Genomic DNA, 22,941 nt, shown 5'->3' on the forward strand with positions numbered 1-22,941 from the left:
TATTGAAAGAATAAGGTTTAAAAAAAAGGTAGAAGCAAACAATATCAAGCAAACTAAATGCATCAGAGATGACTGGATACAATGATTACAGTTGGCTCTTATTTAAAAAGAATTTTAAGAGATTCTAATTCTCCTGGGTCTATACAGCCCATATTATAATTCAGTAATAAGGTTCCTTGTCATTTCCCAGATTCCCAAATTTAGATAATTTAAGGAATATCCATGACATCAGAGACCACCATAATTCTGAGCCACCAGTAGTAATATGACTAATGGCAACTTCTTTTCCTTCTGAGAAGAATGTAGTATCTTTCAGTTCAGTTCAGTTCAGTCGCTCAGTCGTGTCCGACTCTTTGTGACCCCATGAATCGCAGCACGCCAGGCCTCCCTGTCCATCACCATCTCCCGGTGTTCACTCAGACTCACATCCAGCGAGTCAGTGATGCCATCCAGCCATCTCATCCTCTGTCGTCCCCTTCTCCTCTTGCCCCCAATCCCTCCCAGCATCAGAGTCTTTTCCAATGAGTCAACTCTTCGCATGAGGTGGCCAAAGTACTGGAGTTTCAGCTTTAGCATCATTCCTTCCAAAGAAATCCCAGGGCTGATCTCCTTCAGAATGGACTGGTTGGATCTCCTTGCAGTCCAAAGGACTCTCAAGAGTCTTCTCCAACACCACAGTTCAAAAGCATCAATTCTTCGGCCCTCAGCCTTCTTCACAGTCCAACTCTCACATCCATACATGACCATAGGAAAAACCATAGCCTTGACTAGACGGACCTTTGTTGGCAAAGTAATGTCTCTGTTTTCCAATATGCTCTCTAGGTTGGTCATAACTTTCCTTCCAAGGAGTAAGTGTCTTTTAATTTCATGGCTGCAGTCACCATCTGCAGTGATCTTGGAGCCCAGAAAAATAAAGTCTGACACTGTTTCCACTGTTTCCCCATCTATTTCCCATGAAGTGATGGGACTGGATGCCATGATCTTCGTTTTCTGAGTGTTGAGCTTTAAGCCAACTTTTCCACTCTCCACTTTCACTTTCATCAAGAGGCTTTTGAGTTCCTCTTCACTTTCTGCCATAAGGGTGGTGTCATCTGCATATCTGAGGTTATTGATATTTCTCCCGGCAATCTTGATTCCAGCTTGTGTTTCTTCCAGTCCAGCATTTCTCATGATGTACTCTGCATAGAAGTTAAATAATCAGGGTGACAATATACAGCCTTGACGTACTCCTTTTCCTCTTTGGAACCAGTCTGTTGTTCCATGTCCAGTTCTAACTGTTGCTTCCTGACCTGCATACAGATTTCTCAAGAGGCAGGTCAGGTGATCTGGTATTCCCATCTCTTTCAGAATTTTCCACAGTTTGTTGTGATCCACACAGTCAAAGGCTTTGGCATAGTCAAGAAAGCAGAAATAGATGTTTTTCTGGAACTCTCTTGCTTTTTCCATGACCCAGCAGATGTTGGCAATTTGATCTCTGGTTCCTCTGCCTTTTCTAAAACCAGCTTGAATATCAGGAAGTTCATGGTTCACGTATTGCTGAAGCCTGGCTTGGAGAATTTTGAGCATTACTTTACTAACATGTGAGATGAGTGCAATTGTGTGGTAGTTTGAGCATTCTTTGGCATTTCCTTTCTTTGGGATTGGAATGAAAACTGACCTTTTTCAGCCCTGTGGCCACTGCTGAGTTTTCCAAATTTGCTGGCATATTGAGTGCAGCACTTTCACAGCATCATCTCTCAGGATTTGAAATAGCTCAACTGGAATTCCATCACCTCCACTAGCTTTGTTCGTAGTGATGCTTTCTAAGGCCCACTTGACTTCACATTCCAGGATGTCTGGCTCTAGGTCAGTGATCACATCATTGTGATTATCTGGGTCGTGAAGATCTTTTTTGTACAGTTCTTCTGTGTATTCTTGCCACCTCTTCTTAATATCTTCTGCTTCTGTTAGGTCCATACAATTTCTGTCCTTTATCGAGACCATCTTTGCATGAAATATTCCCTTGGTATCTCTAATTTTCTTGAAGAGATCTCTAGTCTTTCCCATTCTGTTGTTTTCCTCTATTTCTTTGCATTGATCGCTGAGGAAGGCTTTCTTATCTCTTCTTGCTATTCTTTGGAACTCCGCATTCAGATGCTTATATCTTTCCTTTTCTCCTTTGCTTTTCACTTCTCTTCTTTTCACAGCTATTTGTAAGGCCTCCCCAGACAGCCATTTTGCTTTTTTGCATTTCTTTTCCATGGGGATGGTCTTGATCCCTGTCTCCTGTACAATGTCACAAACCTCATTCCATAGTTCATCAGGCACTCTATCAGATCTAGGCCCTTAAATCTATTTCTCACTTCCACTGTATAATCATAAGGGATTTGATTTAGGTCATACCTGAATGGTCTAGTGGTTTTCCCTACTTTCTTCAATTTAAGTCTGAATTTGGCAATAAGGAGTTCATGGTCTGAGCCACAGTATCTTTAGGCCTCTCCTATTCAACTTTATCTATGGTTTTATCTAACAGAATGGAACGCTTTGGAGGTCATTACACAGACCAAACAAGACACAGTCCAGATTCTGCAGATGAGCCTGGTGATGGCAGAACAATTCTTAGAGGAGTCTGCGATGTAGGACTAACTGCACTTTCAAGTCACCCATGATTCTGGGTAATAATAATAATTTGTGCTACTTACTCATTCCAAAATATTTATGAGACTATATAAAGATATTAGGATAGCAATGAACATTATCATCATAATTGCTAATTCTGTGAACATTTAGTATGTATCTGGTTCTAGGACCTCATATAGGTGAGCTCATTTAATCATCATGGTGACCCATGAGCTAGATACTGATATGTTTTCTCCAGTAGATGAAGAAAATAAAGCACAGAATGGTAGGTGTTGAGGTAATACATAAAATTATGTCAAGGCACTTACATAACAGAAAATAACAAATTTTATAGAAGATCATTTCAACCTATTACAGATCTAAGGGTTTTTTTTTTTTTTTTAAATGTCTGTGCAAAGGAATCATGGTGGTATGAACATTTGCATTGGATAGTACATTTCTTAAAGGAATTATAGACTCAGAGATGGGGTGTGAAGAAGAATGGGAAGAGGGGCAGGACGCGAAGTCATCCCAGGCAGAAGAATCCTCAATGTTTAAGTCATGCCTAGCTTGGCATCTGGGCGCCTATGTTGGAAGGGCCCATGCCCAGCCAGGTTGAGGATTTCTAGGGATGTCGCATATTGCTGGACTTGAGGCCTCACCTTGACCTCTGACTCCGTCTCTTCAAGTCAGCTCACCTGGCTCACTGCAAATTGCCAGGAGGAAGACCACAAAGTATGGGAGTGAGATCTTTGTCAAAGAGTATTTATTTTTTTTTCTTTTGGCATGCAACAGATTATGAAAATCAAGACCTAGAATGAGCCCCACCGTGACTTATAAATCTTGAATATGGAGCACTTTCACTGTCTGCTCCTGGACAGCACCAGGGGGCGCTCTCACATATTCGGTGATTTCCTTAGCCCCAAGGCCATCACAGTGAGGCAGGAGAGTAGGGAGACTCACCCTGCTTTTGTGTAAAGCTTGCTCACAGGCCTCTGCCTTTCTTGTGGTGAACCTAGCAGTGGGGTCTGTGTCTCAGCTCCTGGCTCCGAGCACAGAGCTTGTAGCTGCGTGTCGTGGGCCAGGCCTCCGGTCCCTCTGAAGCCTCGCTGCTGCTCAGCAGGGCTGCAGCCTGAAAGGCCGTCCTCTTCTGGCATTATTTCCATCATCCGTCTTAAGACTAAGAACTTCCTGTTGCTCACCACGCTGGTTCCTGTCTTCACCTCATCTTCCATCTGAAGCAAAACACGGTAGGTTTTTTGTTTTTGTTTTTTTAATGTGGACCATTTTTAGAGTCTGTATTGAATTTACTACAATATTGTTTCTATTTTAGTTTTTTTTTTTTTTTTTTTTAATCTGGGTCACAAGGTATGTGAGATCTTAGCTCCCTGACTAGGGATTGAACCCAGACCCCTTGCACTGGAAGGCCAAGCTTTAACCACTGGAACGCCACATAGGCCTGCGGTGGATTTTATGACAAGCAGCTCAAGTTGCTGCTCTGTCCTCTGTGTCCAGAAAGCTGGATACAAATTCACTGATGGCTGATTTCAATATCTTCCACATTAGGCCCGCTTGGAAGAGTATTAGAAATATCTGGGTTGAGAAAGATTTCTGTCCTTTTATCAGAAACATCAGCTTGTTCACTTTAAATTTGTTAGGAAAAAAAAAAATCTCTCTGCAACTAAATCAATCTGTAATTTCGATTCCCTGTAATCGAAATCAACCTCAAGTAAGGAGCTGAAGCAGAGATGGAATAGGGGTTGGTTTACCAGGTAGAAAAATCTGTGCATTAGGAAAAGGGGGGGTGGGGGGGGTTGGCTGTAGTTGTGGTGCAATCTACTCTTCTATGATTACATATTTATTTGTATATACGAAGCTCTTTTCTAAAAAAGGAAGCTTGAATAATGAGTTTAAGATCTTTAGAGTGTTAACAATAATGATGATTGTGTTTGTATGTTGAGTCATGTAACATGAGCACAAAATAATCACATTAATATATTTTCCTAAATAACCTTCACTTCGTAAGACTCTTATTTGAGTGGAGAGTAATACAATCAATTGAGTTTTTCTTTTTCTCCACAGAAGTTCCAAATTCATATTTAATTCCCTCCGCTTTCTCCTGTGCATCTGGTACAAACCTGAAGCCCGGGTGGGGCCGCACTGGATTATAAACTGTAAACAGGGGGTGGATAGAGAAGCACAGAAGGAAGAAGCTACCCTGAGCTTCCCTAATGAGAGAAGACATTTTTTGCTGCAGGTTTGAAATGTGGCCTCAGGGACCACTATTTGCTCGCTCATCTCAAGAATCATCAGCGGCAGGCAGCTCCCTTTCTCCTGCAGTTCTGAGATTCACCACTAAGAGGCGCTGCTGTCTCGAGTTCCACCGCAGAGATACCAAACTGAAAGTTGGGGGGAAAAAAATCAATGAGGGTGAGATCATTTCCTCCGCGCGTCTTTCCACTTCGGGGAATGTTTTTCAATTAAAACGCCAGACACATACAATCATCATTCATGGCCTGCCTCTTTCAGAGCTCGGTTGGAGGAAAGGGCCGGCAGGACCAAGCTTCTTTATTTTAAGGAGCTGCCTGCGCCATGGAAAGAGATGCCACAAATAGACCTGAGAAAAATAAGAGAATGGGGACTTAGCAGATGCTCAGAGCCGTTTTTCTTTATAAATATCTCCGGCCACTTCCCACTCCCTTCCATGTCACTGCAGGCCATTAGCACTCTATTTTTGTTGCCAACAAGGTCTGGGCTGGGGGCCTACCGTGCTTCTCCTCCCAGCAGATAATCTCACGGGGGCAGCACTCCTGGGCCCAGGGTTTGACATCTTGTTATTTTTATGCCAGTAGACTGCAGTATCATAACAGCATACACCTTGTGCCAAAGAATGGCTTCCAAGCTGACAAAGTTTGGGAGGGATTATCTTGAAGGTAAACTCCGGGATCTCAAAATGCTCTCCGGGCACTTTATTTAAACCCATTGCAAAACAGGTGACAAAAATATATACATCTCGAGGGTGACCTAGAAAATAGTATCATATCTTCTCCAGTTGCATAATCACCCGAAGAAGGCCTGCCTGAGTCTAGAGAACATAGATGGCCCGCCGGTTGTGATTACAATTGGGGTCCAAGAAAGGGGTCCACGTCACCCTTGCTGCTGTTCTTCAGTCGCTCAGTCGTGTCCTTTTCTTTGTGACCCCATGGACTGCAGCACGCCAGGCTTCCCTGTCCTTCACTATCTCCCAGAGTTTGCTCAAACTCGTGTCCATTGAGTCGATGATGCCATCCAATCATCTCATTCTCTGTCGTCCCCTTCTCTTCCTGCCTTCAATCTTCCCCAGCATCAGGGTCTTTTCCAATGAGTCGACTCTTCACATCAAGTGGCCAAAGTATTGAAGCTTCAACATCAGTCCTTCCGGTGAATATTCAGGGTTAGTTTCCTTTAGGATGGACAGTATACAGATTATAGATTTAAGGTTTGATCTCCTTGCTGTCCAAGAGACCCTCAAGAGTCTTCTCCAGCCCTGCAGTTCGAAAGCATCAATATTTCGGCGCTCAGCCTTCTTTATGGTCCACCTCTCACCCTAGATGTATCCAAAGGCATCCTCTGTTTCCCTACTCGAATTGCAATTCTACTGTGAATCCCTTTGCGATAAATTGCGATCTGAGGGTAGAAGGTGGATACTGCCTGAAGCTGCAGTCAGACCGAAGTGTGATTTCTACGTGGAGAATGATGGATTTGGATTCAGAGAAGGAAACAGAGTCCAAGGGCCATGCTAAATAGAGGATACAGAAAGAGGTCCTCCAGCCACCAGGCACATGGAGGCTGTGGGTATAAGAGGAGGATGTCTGGAGCCCCAAGGGGCGCTGAAAACAGGACCTGAGGCAGCAAAACTCAACCTGATGTTGGACCATGTGAAATGGCTCTTTTTTTGAGGGGGGCGGGCAGAATCAGATGGCTCTGGAGCCAAGTGATCCTGAATACACACGGGGTCTGGCAATGCTGGTGGGCAGCCCTGCTCCAATCTGGGGCTGCTGGCTCCTGAACTCTTAGAATACGGAGCCTACATTGATCACACCTCCCAGGACCCCTTGCATCACTGCACTTTCCCTAAACTCGTTGGGTTTTGATGTCAATTGTCCTGAACCTTTCTTCTCTAACACATCCAACAAGTGGCATCTCCATGGAAGACACTCCATCAGTCAGCTTGGCACAGTGCTGCTCGCTATACAATTAAACCGGAGGATGGTTTAGGCCCATTTCATGTCCTACTAATTCTTGTTCTGCCTTTCTTGTTTCCAATCATCAGATGACCCTGTGGCCTTTGAGGGCCTGCTGGTCTATAAGATGGGGAACAAAGGAGAATCTACAGGAACAAGATTTTCACAGGTGCGTTTGTTTATCAGCATCTCTACTGCAGATCAGTAAGAACTGCCGTAAAAAGTCTGACATGCTTGGGCTTCATTTGGGGGTCTCTGGAAAATTCCATCATGATAAAAAAAAAAAAAAGGAGCTCCTGTCCAGGACTCTGTACTCCCTGGACCAAACGCCGGCTTCATGGGAAGCATCTGGGGGCCATGACAACCAGAGCTACAGTGGATGGGAGGCTATGGGCTGAACTGGGTGCTGCAACTTCCAGAAAGGAAAGAAAAAAAGAAGGGTCCACCTTCTAGGGCTCAGCTGTGGCTCCTCTTGGTCAGAAAGCTGGGTGAAGTATGCAGATACTGAGGACGGGTACCTCTGGGGCTAGGAAAACATCCCAGAAACCCAAAAAGTTCCTGCAAGTGATCTGACAGATTCAAAGGCACTCTCATCCTTCCAGGTTTACATTTTGGAGAATTTCCCTATAGAGGAAATTTGAAGAATCTCTTAGAAAATAGTACAGAATAGACAGCATATACCAAAATCCAATCACATTCATGTTGAGTTTTTTCATGCTTATCTTCTTTCCATTCACGAGCAAATAACAGTCACAGTTGTCCCGCTCAACTCATCTGTACACACTCCACGATCCAGTCCCGAGTTGTTCAGCTCCAGAACAAACCCCAGCTCCAGCTTCAGCTCCTTTAAACTATGATAGGTGGTCATACCTCTCAGTGGATTCATCACTATTAAAATATTCTGAGCCTGTGCTGTCTGTTGTACTGGCCTCTCATTCAAGAGCCTCAAGGTAAACAGATTTATGAGACATGACTGTCAGATGAGGGGGACGTTTTTTATAAACACCTTCTCAGGGTAACACTAACAGTGGTGCCGGCTATATTTTCAATAATAACCTCATTTGGGAATGAGTGCATAGGCTCCTACAAAGACTATCTTGAAGGGAAAAACATGCATTGGTCAAGCTGTGCACTTTATGCATTCATATGTCAATTTCATTTCTCAAAATTGACTCATTTCTGGACCTTGATGGGCATAGATCACTTTTGGAAAGTGAATGTATTCCATTTGAAAGACTTCAGATAGTCAGCAGTCGACTTCTCTTTGCAGAGGCTTCCCAAGTAACTACATTCAGCCCAGCAGATTCCTAGCCCAGGGTTTTAGAGAGATGACATTGACAGGGTGATAAATGCAGGTAAAACACTCAAGAGTTAAGAGGCTGACTCTGGGGCCGGGCAGCCCTGGGTGAGAGCCGAGCCACACACCAACGCTGGCAGGCCCCACCTGAATTCAGAATTCCTTGGCTCCAGACCTGATTTTTTATCCTTTCTAGTTTCCAAAAATGGCCATTTCATTTGATTCCATTCAGTTGTAAGCTCTGCTGCCTTAGACTTGGACCTGTAATCAGAAACACAAACCAGATTTAATTTCCATGGGTGGGTAACTGTAGTTATGGTAGTACTATAGAACAAAAGTTAGGTAACAGTTTATATGGAGAAGGAAATGACAACCCACTCCAGTATTCTTGCCTGGAAAATCCCATGGACAGAGGAGTCTGGCAGGCTAGAGTTCACGGGGTCGCAAAGAGTCAGACATGACTGAGTGACTGAGCACAACCATTTATGAGTGCAGACGTATAGCCATGCTTTTGGGTTTTAAATAAATGTCATAAAATACAAACACCAAAGTTTGGATCTAAAGTAGCCTACCTACTCCCACAGGGTCCAAGCATCTTGGGTACCCGATACTTTTTCGACCGCACAAAGCCTAAAAAGAGTTATTCGCTCTGACTATTCTGCAACGCAGTTGTAGACTGAGAGCTGATGATGAATTGACAGTGAGCTTCTATTAGGTACAAAGCAGAAGGGCGACTCTTTGATATAATTACAGAGTTACACACAGAATGGTAAATGCCTTTCAAAACCATTTGGTCTGCAAAAATTCAATTCAGCCTGCACTGAGCCACCAGTCACACCAGTGTTTACCCGTTGTTTATTTTATCTTCTGTACCCCACACAATTTCTTTTGTCAGGTCATCTCCTAAGGCTAAACGGAAGCTAACTTCTACCCACAGAAAATATTGCAGTTGACCAAAAAATTTCGTTTGTGTTTTTTCCGTAAGATGTTATGGGAAAACCTGAACGAACTTTTTCAGACAACCCGATATATTCAGATCGCTCGTTAAGCAGCTTTATTTAAAAAGCGTTACAAGGACAAACGAGAGGGAGAAGCCAGTTGTCACTGGACTCAGACTGAGTAGTTGAATTTTTCATCTTATTTTATGCTCCAAGGAAACAGCTGAATCTAAAAAACAGAGACTCTTTTAGAATGCATGCTGCACTTCTACACTGGTCTTCTAGTGCCATGATCAGTTTTTCCACAACTTAAAAAGACAGCTTTGTACTTTTGCTGTTGAACTCCATACATGTGAAATTACCCACAGACAAAAAGACTCTCTTATCTTAAAATGTATTCTCATGATCTCCAAACTTTTAAAATACAATGGTAACATTCTCTAATAAATCAAGGCCTACTATATACTTGGGGGTGAAATCATCAGTAATGAGAAGAGAAGTAAGTTATATTTCAAGTAGTCATTTTGATAAATGCACCTTCAGGAGCCTCTTTTTTTGTGAAATGGATGGTATGGAGATTACTTTTATTGGAGATTTGGTTGGCAGAAGGATTTGGGTAAAAACTAAGGTGAATAAAGACTGCCATTTTCTTGCTGTTCATCTTTGCTAAAATGGTTAGCATTATCATTGATGTATAACTTCTCAGAAAAATTCTTTTAAAGTCAGTTGTTTCTTTTATAAGGATACATCTATTTTATTTTATTTTTATTATTATTTTTTTGGATGTGCAGCCTGGCATGTGGGAACTTAGCCCCCCAACTAGGGATCAACCCAGCTCCCCCTGCAGTGGAAGCTCAAGCCTTGACCACTGGACTTCCAAGGAAGTCCCAGGATATATCTACTTTAAAATTAAGAAACATCATCTAAAAAAAAAAAAAAGAAACATCATCTAGGAAGTTACTCCATCCAATGTGAACCTAAATTGCAATGCATCACAAGACACTGAAATCAAACCATCACTGAGGACACACCATTCCTCATGATAAGAGGCTCCTCCTGCCCCCCGTGTGGCATCTAAACCGTATAAGACCAATGCGGGCCTTGGTCTTAACTGGTATTTTAAATAGTATTCAAAAGAATTTATTTTTACAGAAGGCAAGTGGAAACAGAATACAAAGATTTCCTCCTAAACCCCAATGAATCACCTTATGTACTTGCTCACTCACCCATCTTAAGACCATTGGTTTAAGATTGCTATCTCTTTACATGTACCCCAGTGTTCCTCACAGCACTGTTTATAATAGCCAGGACATGGAAGCAATCTAGATGTCTATCAGCAGACGAATGGTACATATACACAATGGAATATTACTCAGCCATTAAAAATAATACATTTGAATCAGTTCTAATGAGGTGCCTATTATACAGAGTGAAGTAAGCCAGAAAGAAAAACATCAATACAGAATACTAATGCATATATATGGAATTTAGAAAGGTGGTAACGATAACCCTGTATGTGAGACAGCAAAAGGGACACAGATGTATAGAACAGTCTTTGGGACTCTGTGGGAGAGGATGAGGGTGGGATGATTTGGGAGAATGGCATTGAAACATGTATATTATCATATGTGAAATGAATCCTCAGTCCAGGTTTGATGCATGATACAAGGTGCTCGGGGCTGATGCACTGGGATGACCCAGAGGGATGGGATGGGGAGGGAGGTGGGAGAGGGGTTCAGGATGGGGAACACGTGTACACCTGTGATAGATTCATGTCAATGTATGGCAAAACCAATACAATATTGCAAAGTAAAAAAATAAATAATTTTAAAATAAATTTTTTAAAAAAAGATTGCTATCTCTTAAACTGTGAGTCACTGGCACCAGAATTGTGAGAAATAATTATTTAAAATGGAGATTTCCAAAGTCTATTTTGGATGAAATGTTTCATGCTTTTGAAAGTACAGTCTGGTAGTCTTTATTTGAGTAATAATAAATATTGAATACGTGTTGTTAGATACTTCTCCAAAACTTTATATGTGTATTAAACAATTTAATCCTTAGACCAACACTATGGAGTATATATTCTTCTTATGCCCGTTTTACAAGTGGAGAAGTTGAGGCACAGATAGGTTAAACAACTTTCCCAAGGATCCATGCTAGTAATTGGCAGAATCTGGATTCAAAACCAGAATTGGAATTAAAAATACTCTTAAGCACTGTGATGTTACTTCTCTAGATGATTCTAGTACACATGTGGTTTAGAATTTCTGATTTACATGATTTTCTGAACACTTGAAATTGGATGTATATGAAGATCATACTTAGCTGTTTCTGTGTCAAGTTATTTGTAAGATCAACAGGAGTTAATTTTAGGAGTTAATTTTTATTGATAAACATTAACCTCGTTAGATTAGTAAATAATACGTCCCAGGAAAATGGAAAGTTAAATATGCCAAAAAGTACACAGTATTTGATAACTTCCTTAATTAATTTACAAATAATGACTAAAATTGCAAGTTTTTTTTCTCTCTCATTTAGTGTTTTAACAAGACGAAAGAGGTCACGCTGCTGTCTGAACCCACGTGCCACTTCTTAGCAGGAGTAACTGAGAACAAATGTTTTTAGAGCAGTGTCCCTGGCATCAGAATAAAAGAAGCAGCTCCATTTGGATGTTCTGTGCAGGTGGGGTCTATTTTTAGTCTCTCCAGCTATATCTGTGAAGTGGAGGATAGCAGATGATCCAGTCTCTTGACCAGTGCTCAAAGACAAAGACCCCATTAAAACAGCGGCTGCACCGAAGGCACAGAGCTGTTGCTCTTGGGGTCTCAACACAGCCAGGATCTCTGACTAGGTTTCACTTTAAGGTGTTGGGTGTACGAGTGATCTATGTCACTCATGTAACTGCTAAGGTCAGAAGCCACGGTAAAGTGCTGCAACATCACCAAGGGAACATGTTAAAAATACAAACCCGGGACTTCTCTGGCAATCCAGTGGTTAAGACTTCACCTTCCAATGCAGCCGGTGTGGGTTAGATCCCTGGTCAGGGAGCTAAGTTTCCACACGACCCCTTGACCATAAAACCAAAACATAAACTACAGAAACAAAGCGTAACCAATTCAATAAAGACTTTAAAAATGGCCCACAGTAAAAATAATAATAATACTTACAATATATCTTAAAAAAAAATACAAACCCTTGGGACTCACTTTTAGAAGTTCTGTCCAGTGAGGTCTCCAGGACTCACATTTTATGAGAGATCCCAGGTGAGTTCAGTGAAGGTGGTTTGATTACCACACTGAGAAAAAATGATGAAGAAAAGAGTCGCCACTAGAATGGATATAACTGGGACAGAAGATAACACTTTGAATAATGAAAACTATCAATCACACAGAGCAGCACAGAGACGGACCTCAAAATTTTGTTTTTTCCTCTTTGCACCTCAAAAGACCATGGAAAATGATGAATGCAGGAGGCAAGGAAAGAAATGACGCTAATTCTCAGAGGTCCTTCCTCGGCTGCCCCTTTCTTTGGCTGAGAACAAGGACAAAAGAGCCGTTGTATATCACCCCTGGTCTGCACGACGTCTGATGGCCAAAGAAGGTGGCCATTTGGGGGCCATCTTTTGATCACCACACAGAGGTTGCGCTGGGAATCAACAGGATCAACCAGGAGCCAAGGGTGGTCTCTTCTGGTGTCATCTGGTTCCTACAGGAGGACGTGATTGGATTGTTTGACTAATGGGCTGGCAGGAACTAGCACCCGCTGCTCATGGACTGTCCTGGTCCTCCTGATAAGCAGAACTGTTTGGCGAGTGGGTCTTATCCACTAGAGCAACGCGGAGAAAGAAACTGCCACTAGGCCATTTGAGTCTCTCCCAGCTTCAAAGGTCAAGGTGGCACATAATATTTGTAATATTGTGATTAGGGCTTCTTTGACAGCTCAGTTGGTAAAGAAATGTGGGCCTGGTCTTCATTCTGTTCCTGGCACAGAGCTTCTGAAATCCTTGGAACTTCCTAAGCACTGAGAACAATAAAGGTGTCTTTTGTTATGTTAATGAAGTGACTTTTGGAAAGCCTCTCCAGTGACTGAGAATGGAGCCTTAGGTTGCCAGGGGAACCAGCCAGGCGATTAGAGGTGGGGCCTTCCAGTCCCAACCCTAGACCTCCAGGGAGGAAAGAGGGGCTGGAGATTGAGTTCAGTCGATGGCCAATGATTTAATCAATTGTGCCTATGTGTGAAGCCTCTATAAAAATTCTGAAGGACTGGGTTTGGAGCACTTCCAGGTTGGTGAACATGTGGAGATTCAGAGAGACTGGTGAGCCCAGAGGGCATGGAAGCTTCACATCCCCCCCCCACCACCACACACATCACTTGCTCTGTGCATCCCTTCCATCTGGATGTCCCTGAGCCTTTTATGATATCCTTTTATGATAAATCAATAATCTAGTAAGCCAAATGCTTCTCTAAGTTTGTGAGCTGTTCTAGCAAATTAATCCAACCCAAACAAAGCGGTTTGTGGGAACGTCTAATCTATAGCCAAGTGGTCACCTGGGCTTCTGATTGATGTCTTAAGGGGAGGAGGGCAGCCTTGTGGGACTAAGCCTTTATCAGTGGACTTTGATGCTGTCTCCAGGTAGATAGTGTCAGAGTTGGGTTGGATACTAGGACCCCTAGCTGTGTCAGAGCTGCTGGGTGGTATGAAAAGAGAAACCACATGCACACATTGAAACTGGCATCAGGGAGGTTTCCTTCTCTTATCATTTGCTCCCTACCTGAAAACGTCAGGCTGTGAAGGAAAATCCAGGCTCTGCCAGTATATTAAAGTTACCTGTGGTGCAACACTGCTCATGTTTGCTGTGTTTCCCTACCTGTTGACTTCTTTCATTCACACACAGTTTTCACCACTCAGTGTTTAAATGGCTGCTCCATTATTTTAATCTTTGGCTCAGAGGTGACCATGAGTAAGAGCCCCCGTCCTTAGGTACTAGAAGTAAATATATTTCACAGACAAGAAGACACTGTGCATATTTCTTCACCATGGAAATGTGCAGCATTGTTCAACAGAAGGGCTTAAGGGTAAATGTCAAGCTCTAGTGTTACAGCAGAAAAGCAGAGTTGTCCCCTTGTTAATATGTGGTGTTCCACACCCACCGCATGCACCCTCCTGAGACTCAACTTTGAGTTGAAGGTTCTTGATCAGGAGGCTCTCCGGATGATGGCTTACTGAATGTACACGGGGCAAGAGCACCCTTTCTCCTTGGGGGGTTTATTCAGTGGTAACATCAAACACACACAGACACAGTTTGGGAGGTGTGAAGGGAGAGCCATGTGAATTTTGAGATGTTGAAGATCTTACACACTGATTCCTGCATCAGTTCAGTTCAGTTCAGTCACTCAGTCATGTCCGACTCTTTGTGACCCCATGAATCACAGCACCCCAGGCCTCCCTGTCCATCACCAACTCCCAGAGTTCACTCAGACTCACGTCCATCGAGTCAGTGATGCCATCCAGCTATCTCATCCTCTGTCCTCCCCTTCTCCTCCTGCCTCCAATCCCTCCCAGCATCAGAGTCTTTTCCAATGAGTCAACTCTTCGCATGAGGTGGCCAAAGTACTGGAGTTTCAGCTTTAGCATCATTCCCTCCAAAGAAATCCCAGGGCTGATCTCCTTCAGAATAGACTGGTTGGATCTCCTTGCAGTCCAAGGGACTCTCAAAAGTCTTCTCCAACACCACAGTTCAAAAGCATCAATTCTTGGGCGCTCAGCTTTCTTCACAGTTCAACTCTCACATCCATACATGACCATAGGAAAAACCATAACCTTGACTAGAAAACCTTTGTTGACAAAGTAATGTCTCTGCTTTTGAATATGCTATCTAGGTTGGTCATAACTTTCCTTCCAAGGAGTAAGCGTCTTTTAATTTCATGGCTGCAATCACCATCTGCAGTGATCTTGGAGCCCAAAAAAATAAAGTCTGACACTGTTTCCACTGTTTGCCCATCTATTTCCCATGAAGTGATGGGACCGGATGGTGGCTCTCAAAGAACACATTCACTTGGGTGTTCATGCCAACACATGTTCATCCATCATCATGACTCTGGGGATGGATCAGAAATATTGAAATTAAGGGACTTCCCTTGTGGTCCCAGGGATGAAGAATTGCCTCCCAAAGCAGGAGACTTAGGTTCGATTCCTAAATGGGAAACTAAGGCCCCAAATGCTGTAGAATAACTAAGCCTTCACGCCACAACTAGAGAAGCCTACATGCCTCAACAAAAGACCCAGCCCAGCCCTGCTCCTTCCAAAAAAAGAAATATTGAACAATTAAGTAAATGAGTTACTTTAGAGCCAGAGCCCCATGTTAGCTCTGTCTCTATTTTATGCTTTGGATTCTGACTGAATGACAACTCCAGCTTGTTGCCTGTTTTCTGTTGTTTTCCTTATTGCTGCTGCTCTGGGGTTTAAACCAATCTGGGTTTGCACGAGCTGGGTTTACAATAATGAAAACCAAAACCTTGTAGCTTAGAAATAAGAATTTAAAGATAGTAAGTAGATTCATAATGGAGATAAAGAAGGCAAACTCAAAGATCAGATAATTAGATAACATGGAGAAGGCAATGGCAACCCACTCCAGTACTCTTGCCAGGAAAATCCCATGGATGGAGGAGCCTGGTGGGCTGCAGTCCATGGGGTCGCTAAGAGTTGGATGCGACTGAGTGACTTCACTTTCACTTTTCACTTTCCTGCATTGGAGAAGGAAATGGCAACCCACTCCAGTGTTCTTGCCTGGAGAATCCCGGGGATGGGGGAGCCTGGTGGGCTACCGTCTATGGGGTCGCACAGAGTCAGACATGATTGAAGCGACTTAGCAGCAGCTGACGAGGATGAAACAAGGGAAGGAGGTGAAGCCCGTTCTGGTACATGGAAATATGGGCGTGAAATAAATGAAAGCACAGCAGGCTGTCTCTGCCGAGCATGAACTGAGCTTCAGTTTGCCCTTTGTAAAACAAGTGGGCTTCCTGATGGCTCAAATGGTAATCTGCCTGCAATGCAGGAGACTCGGGTTTGATCCCTGGGTTGGGAAGATCCTCTAGAGAAGGAAATGGCTATCCACTCCAGTATTCTTGCCTGGAGAATTCCATAGACTAAAGGAGCCTGGCGAGCTACAGTCCATGAGGTCGCAAAGAGTTGGACACGACTAAGCAACTAAGCACACACACAAAACGAGTGAATTCGGAGCAAAGTTAGCACTGTGGAGGACCTGCTGCAAGCTTCTGTGGTGAAATGTTCACTAAATTGCACCTGAAAATAAAACCGAGGGCTATAACTCAGAAATGAGTGACAATGCCAAGAAAGTCAGTGGACAGCAAGGATTTCCAAAATGGACCACAGCATTGGAAAATGCTTGAAAACACCAACTCACAGGGGGAAACAGCAAACCTGGGCTTGGGGAAGATGTTTTAAAACATGAGCCTTGGGATTCCCCTGGTGGTCCAGTGCTTAAGAATCTGCCTTGCAATGCAAGGAACTTGGGTTTGATTCCTGGTCAGGGAGTTAAGCTCACACATGGCGTGGGGATACTAAGCCTGCAGACCATGACTACTGAGCCCATGTGCCAGAACTAGAGAGTCCGTGTGCCGGGACTCAGACCTGATGCAGTCATTAAAGAAATAGATTTTTTTTTTAATAAAAAAAGAAATCTTGGACCCTTCCCAGGGGGAAAGGAGTCTAATAAAGGAGACAGATGATGGGCAAGTAAACAATGAGATGCAGTAAAGAACAGATGTAAGGGGTTCCACCCTAGGAGGCTGGGGAGATGATACATGGATGCATTCTGTTAGGGGAAATTCCCCAATCATGGACTGATCTTCCATGAAATTTTTTCTTGCCTTCAAGTGTCCTGACTCATGAGTGTAAGAGAAACAGATCTTTTCGAATATGTCATTTTAGACTTTGTATGTCTTCAAAAGCGCTAAAAGGCATGGTGGAGCTGCCCGTGTATTGTCTTATTCAAAAAAAGCGCTTTCATTGTGGTGTTTTCCAGGCAACCATCTTCTGTTTTCATCTTTCCTTGACTCAGATTCATGAAGTCATTGCATTTTAGAGCTTTATGTAACCTGAAAGAGAATCTTGTCTGACCTATCCATTTGATGAAGAGTGAAAAATTTTTTTGAGTAAAGCAGATTTGGGTTAAAACCACTGCTCCATTACTGAGGAACCTTAGACAATTTACTTAAATTCTTTTAGCCTTGATGGCATAACTGAAATGAATTAATATCAAAATGAATGTACAGTGCTTGGTGCAGTAATCTCTCATAAGTAATTCATGATTATTATTTTTTTTCAGTCCCAGGTAGACTAAATGACTTGTTCAAGGCCATTCAGCAAGGTGAGGAAGAATTTAGATTAATAAGGAGTTTTCTAGGCAAGTGCTCTTACTACTGTATGACATTAATTTGTGGGTCCCTCCCAAACAATATTTACTTTTCAAGTTTGATATTGAAACTCAAACTAAAAATCATAATTTATCTACTTAAAAAGTAATTGTAATATTTAGTGGGACCATATGTAACCTTGTTCTGTATTTTCCAAGTCTCCTGTAAATCTGTTATCATACTTTCATAATTAAAAAAAATTTTTTTTAATTTACTCCTCAAAAACAAAGAAACTTATCAAAAGTGCAACTTAGGGCTTCCCTGGTGGTCCAGTAGTTAAGAATTCTCCTTGCAATGCAAGGGACACCAGTTCGATCCCTTGCCCAGGGAAGATCCCATATGCAGGGGGCACTGAGCCAGTGAGCTGAAAGTACTGAGCCCACTCACATGGAGCCTGTGCTCCTCAACAAGAGAAGCCACCACAGTGAGAAGCCTGCACACCACAGCTAGAGACCCTCCTCTCTGCAACTACAGAGAGCCCATGTGCAGCAATGCAGACCCAACATGGCCAAAAAATAAACAAATAAGGAAAGAAAGAAAGAAATATATATATATATATATATATATTAAGTGTATTTATTGCAGTCCAACTCTATGCTCAAGTACTCTGTTAAGTATTTACAAATGATATCTCATTTCATTGTCCATAATCTGAAACACAGGTATTGTTCTACTCTAAAAAACTGACGCTAAGAGAAATAATTCACCCAAAGTCAGGTCTGTCTGTCCCCCAAACCTATCTATGCATGAATAGCATTGCATGCCTGTATTGTCCAAATGGAAACTGGGCTGGAGGAAATCTCCTCAGTAGACAAAGAACATGCAATTTCGCATAAAGGAGTGATGAAAACCACCAAACAAGAGTCAGAATTACTAACCTTTATTTGACTAAAAACCTTGTTAAATGGACCCTCCTACTTTGAACGTCTGCTCTGACTCATCTGATTCACAGTGATGCTGCTCTGATAGGTCTGAAATGAAGAATGAAATGAGATGACTGCTAAATGTCTACCAAATGATGCCCTCCACTTCTTATATGTTAATATACTTCTGCCTCAGCTCTCCAGCTAGACTGTGCGTTTTAACCCATGTGTTTTAGGTGTGGCCATGAGACTAAGTTCTCATCAATGATGTGTGAGTTTTGGATGTAAGCCATATGGATGTGCTCTCTTCCACCATCTGCTGTCCCCTACAACTCGCTGTTCTGGGACAGAAAGTGGCAGAAATCCAGCTCTGACCATAGAGAGTAGGCCTCTATGTGGGTGACTGATAGCATCGTAACTGGAGAGGTACCCTGGAAGGATCGGCTTTGCTTACCTTGAAACTGGCAGGTGAGAGAGAAACCTCCATATCCTTCAAGGCACTGTGTCCCAAGGTCTCTTTTCTGGCAGCTGTTTAGTTTTATCATAACTTAAATAGGGATGAAATAACTGGGGAAAGACTCCCTGGAGAAACGGACTTGAGAGGTACCTCAAAATATTTATTAAAGATTAATCAAATGCAAAGAGAAAAGGCAAAAACAGAGAAGAAAGACTGGCATTTATCATTGTATGTTAGTGATCAGACACTCCTTTGTCCATTATAAAAGAAAGCAATCAAATCTATTCTTAGTGAGAATTTCACATTTTGACAGAATAGAATTGCTTAATAATGTAAAAAGCATACTCTAAATGCAAATTTTCAATAGATGAAATACCTTTAATTTTCATTAAAGTATCTGGACCTAGCTTCTCTCTCCACAGTTCAGGGAATTTTTAATGGAAAAAGAGGATTTATTGTGGTTCTATTTGTGGTTACAGAAAATTGTAGGATAAAACCAACTCTAATTCTATGGCATAACTGGAAAAGGCACAAGCAGTTACAATTTGACTGTATTTGCTGTATCCTTAGTTAAGCAACCCTAAAACTTATCTTTTTATTTAAAAAAAATTTTTATTGGAGTATAGTTGCTTTACAATGTTGTGTTAGTTTCTACTGTACAGCAAGGTGAGTCAGTTATACATATACATATATCTCCTCTCTTTTGGATTTCCTTCCCATTTCGGTCACCACCAAGCATTGTATCTTTTTAAAAGGGACGTTTCAATCAAGACGTGCTAGAAATAACCAGCACCAGGCTTGCTGTCATAAACTAGAAAACCACTCTGAGTCCTTGGATGAAAATCAATATAGGAATAATAAGCTAGTGAAAAGAAAAACAAAGCAGTGAGCTCTACAAGTCACTCTGGTTTTCTGCCTGGAGGCATTTTTGGGGGCAGCATTCAGGCAGGAGAAACTTGAGACGATCATAGGCTCACTGAATTGAGGAAGCAGAGATCAGAGTCTGTCAGGATTGAGTTGAGTGGCATTTATAGCACAAAGTTCCAAAAGGCAGAAAAAGAGTCCCAGAGACACGAATAAGATTACCTTAGTATTGTGGAGTACTATATGGGTCATGCAAGATGGTAAGAGTCTCTGAGGCTGAGAAAAAGAAAGATTGAAGGCAGGAGGAGAAGGGGACAATAGAGGACGAGATGGTTGGATGGCATCACTGACTCGATGGACATGAGTTTGAGCAAGCTCCGGGAGATGGTGAAGGACAGGAAGCCTGGCAGGCTGCAGTCCATGGGGTCGCAAAGAGTCGGACATGACTGAGCGACTGAACAACAACAACAACAACAATGGACTTTGTGTGCTAAAAACGCCCACCATTCAGCCAGGGCATACAGTGAACATGCTGCAATGAACACAGAAGTGCACGTCTCTTTTCGAATTATGAGTTTCTCCAGACATGTGCCCAGGAGTGGAATATATGCCCCCACCTAGTCACTCCTTTCTTTTTTTAGAGCATTTTACTCCAACAACGAGAGATGAGGGGCCAGCTCATCATAGCCCACCTTAAATATACAAAGAGACTAATTCACCTGCAGAGTCTATGTTTTCTGTCCAACAGGAAATCCTGTTCACGATAACTATAAAAATGACAGAATTATCAATCCCAGCTTAAAAGGTTAATAATTACCCATTGTGTCACAATGAACGTGATGCTAAAAACTGAATTATTTGCTATAGAGTGGGAATAGACAGATAAAAAAACAAGGGGTAATGAAAGATAGAGCATGAAAAAGATGAGCAAAACTTTTAAGGGTGAGAAAAAGGCTCATTAACTTGACTGTAGTGATGGTTTCCTGGGAGTTTATTATATCAAAATTCATCAGATAATAGACTTTAAATAGGGACAATTTATTTACATCAATTATACCTCAATAAAGTCATAAAGCAAAACAAACCAACAGTTTTATATATATATATTTATATATGTCTTAGGAATAACCAGCCAGGCTATCCTTACACGTAGACCACATGGCCATAGCCTACACATAGTTTACATGGAATCGCAGCCCTGTCATTAACCAGTTGCAATTTTCTTACATTAAAATTCCATTATACCTTAAGAAATTAAGGTGTGAGTACACACTGAATGAACATTATATGGTTCTTGGATCAGCATAAAAGTTGCATAATATCTTCTGCTCATGCTCAGTTCTGCAATTATGATTGTTTTAAGTCCACTGTTCCCAGTATTTTGAATGGCACTGAGATGCTATCCATCCCAAGCCCCAGAGACTTTATTCCTATGTTATCACAGATCATCCACATTCTATATGCTAGACTCAATACTCCTTTAATAGTCCGTGATCATGATTTGTTCTGTTTATGGCACATTATGGACTTCTGTTCAGCAAACCCATTGTTTGAAAATAGTAGAAAATGTCTAAAATGTGGATATGTTTGTTTTTTTTATACAGCCTTGTTGAAGTATAATCTTTAGGAAAAAAACTGCTTGCATTTAGTGTGTGCAGTTTGATAAGTTTGGACACAGGTAAGAACCTGTAACACCATCATCACAATCAAGATAATAGACATATCTACACCTCTCACAGTTCCCTTGCGTTCCTTTGTGTTTTTTGGTTTGTTTGCTTTCTCATAGCTATTTTTAGAACACTTAACATGAGATCTTAAAACATCTTCTGAGCAACTATAAAAAAATAAATGTTAGTGATAATAGCCACTTCTCTATGTTTGCCCTGGAAGCCAGGCAAGGGTGTGGGGGGTGACTGTGAGTCAAAGATAGAGCTCAGTTTCTTGGGCTGCTAGAAATGCATTGTGGTTTCTATGCTCACCCTTCGCAGTAACTTACTTTCTTCTTTTCCAAATTACTTTTTTTTAATTCTGATGCATTCATATCTTTCCTTCTTTATTCAGCTGTGTTATAACAAGCTTCCACCACTCCTTTTCCAACAAGGTTGGGTGTGAAAAAAGGAATAACACACTCCCTTTAGATGTGAGAAATGTGAAACTTTTTAAGTGTTATTTTCAAGGACCTTGAGGCAACTCCCAGATAACAAGATAGAGATATATTGTGAGTCTAGCCAAAATCAGATTGATTATATTCTTTGCAGCCAAAGATGGAGAACCTCTATACAGTTAACAAAAACAAGACCAGGAGCTGACTGTGGCTCAGATCATGAACTCCTTATTACCAAATTCAGACTTAAATTGAAGAAAGTAGGGAAAACCACTATGACCTAAATCAAATCCCTTATGATTATACAGTGGAAGTGAGAAATAGATTTAAGGGCCTAGATCTGATAGATAGAGTGCCTGATGAACTATGGAATGAGGTTCGTGACATTGTACAGGAGACAGGGATCAAGATCATCCCCATGGAAAAGAAATGCAAAAAAGCAAAATGGCTGTCTGGGGAGGCCTTACAAATAGCTGTGAAAAAAAGAGATGCGAAAAGCAAAGGAGAAAAGGAAAGATATAAGCATCTGCCGGGAGCCAGCACGGGAGTCCCCACCCATAACAAGGCCATGTGGGAGAGTTCTGGTGGGCAAGGCGAGCCAGAACTCGAGGGGTGCCCCTCTGGGCCTGCCTGAGTGTCTACCCCAAAACCAGAATGTGTTTTACTATTTTACGACTATCACCAACTCTTCTGACATTCAGTTCAGTTCAGTTCAGTCGCTCAGTCGTGTCCGACTCTTTATGACCCCATGAATTGCAGCATGCCAGGCCTCCTGGTCCATCACCAACTCCGGGAGTTCACCCAGACTCACGTCCGTCAAGTCAGTGATGCCATCCAGCCATCATCCTCTGTCCTCCCCTTCTCCTCCTTCCCCCAATCCCTCCCAGCATCAGTCTTTTCCAATGAGTCAGCTCTTCGCATGAGGTGGCCAAAGTACTGGAGTTTCAGCTTTAGCATCATTCCTTCCAAAGAAATCCCAGGGCTGATCTCCTTCAGAATGGACTGGTTGGATCTCCTTGCAGTCCAAGGGACTCTCAAGAGTCTTCTCCAACACCACAGTTCAAAAGCATCAATTCTTTGGCGCTCAGCCTTCTTCACAGTCCAACTCTCACATCCATACATGAACACAGGAAAAACCATAGCCTTGACTAGGTGGAC

At 42.2% G+C, this 22,941-nt stretch overlaps 1 long non-coding RNA gene across 1 annotated transcript; it reads left to right on the forward strand.

Moving 5' to 3' along the window:
- The first annotated feature begins 3,546 nt into the window (after window positions 1-3,546).
- LOC113903574 lies at window positions 3,547-13,865 on the forward strand. The gene is made up of 3 exons (XR_003514185.1): window positions 3,547-3,848; window positions 6,911-6,990; window positions 11,598-13,865. It is a non-coding gene; the product is annotated as an uncharacterized LOC113903574 (long non-coding RNA).
- Window positions 13,866-22,941: the final 9,076 nt, after the last annotated feature.

Source organism: Bos indicus x Bos taurus, chromosome 13 (assembly GCF_003369695.1).
Source record: "Bos indicus x Bos taurus breed Angus x Brahman F1 hybrid chromosome 13, Bos_hybrid_MaternalHap_v2.0, whole genome shotgun sequence".
Lineage (NCBI taxonomy): Eukaryota > Metazoa > Chordata > Mammalia > Artiodactyla > Bovidae > Bos > Bos indicus x Bos taurus.